The sequence below is a fragment of the Arachis stenosperma genome, chromosome 5, assembly GCF_014773155.1.
Source record: "Arachis stenosperma cultivar V10309 chromosome 5, arast.V10309.gnm1.PFL2, whole genome shotgun sequence".
Taxonomy (NCBI): Eukaryota; Viridiplantae; Streptophyta; class Magnoliopsida; order Fabales; family Fabaceae; genus Arachis; species Arachis stenosperma.
Genome location: NC_080381.1, coordinates 96,694,351 through 96,695,560, shown reverse-complemented (window position 1 = coordinate 96,695,560; position 1,210 = coordinate 96,694,351). Strand labels below are relative to the sequence as shown.

General features: G+C 41.7%; 1 non-coding gene across 1 annotated transcript; it reads right to left on the bottom strand.

Annotated features, from left to right (window-relative positions):
• Window positions 1-577: 577 nt before the first annotated feature.
• LOC130984114 (small nucleolar RNA R71) lies at window positions 578-685 on the bottom strand. Its single transcript, XR_009088068.1, has one exon. It is a non-coding gene; the product is annotated as a small nucleolar RNA R71 (small nucleolar RNA).
• Between the last annotated feature and the right edge of the window lie 525 nt (window positions 686-1,210).

The window sequence follows — 1,210 nt, the reverse complement described above, 5'->3', positions numbered from 1 at the left end:
GGATTCCACATTTTCTTTTTCTCTTCTCTTTCATATGAGCAGGAGCAGAGACAAAGGCATTCTTGTTGAAGCTGATCCTGAACCCGAAAGGACCTTGAAGAGAAAGCTAAGAGAAGCTAAAGCACAACTCTCTTTAGAGGACCTGACCGAATTCTTCAAGGAAGAAGAACCCATGGCAGCCGAAAACAACAACAATGCCAACAATGCAAGGAAGGTGCTGGGTGACTTTACTGCACCTACTCCCGACTTCTATGGGAGAAGCATCTCTATCCCTGCCATTGGAGCAAACAACTTTGAGCTTAAGCCTCAATTAGTTTCTCTAATGCAACAGAATTGCAAGTTCCATGGACTTCCAATGGAAGATCCTCATCAGTTTTTAGCTGAATTCTTGCAAATCTGTGACACAGTCAAGACTAATGGGGTTAACCCTGAGGTCTATAGACTGATGCTATTCCCTTTTGCTGTGAGAGACAGAGCTAGAATATGGTTGGATTCTCAACCTAAAGAAAGCCTGGACTCTTGGGAAAAGCTAGTCAATGCCTTCTTGGCAAAGTTCTTTCCACCACAAAGATGGAGTAAGCTTAGAGTGGAAGTCCAAACCTTCAGACAGAAGGATGGAGAATCCCTCTATGAAGCTTGGGAAAGATACAAACAATTAATCAGAAGATGTCCTTCAGACATGCTTTCTGAATGGAGCATCATAGGTATTTTCTATGATGGTCTCTCTGAACTATCTAAGATGTCCTTGGATAGCTCTGCTGGAGGATCTCTTCATCTGAAGAAGACGCCTGCAGAAGCTCAAGAATTGATTGAAATGGTTACAAATAACCAATTCATGTACACTTCTGAAAGGAATCCTGTGAACAATGGGACTAATCAGAAGAAAGGAGTTCTTGAGATTGACACTCTGAATGCCATATTGGCTCAGAACAAGATATTGACTCAACAAGTCAATTTGATTTCTCAAAGTCTGTCTGGAATGCAAAATGCACCAAGCAGTACTAAGGAAGCTTCATCTGAGGAAGAAGCTTATGATCCTGAGAACCCTTCAATGGAAGAGGTGAATTACCTAGGAGAACCCTATGGAAACACCTACAATTCTTCATGGAGAAATCACCCAAATCTCTCATGGAAGAATCAAGAGAGACCTCAACAAGGTTTCAATAACAATAATGGTGGAAGAAACAGGTTTAGCAATGGCAAGCCTTTT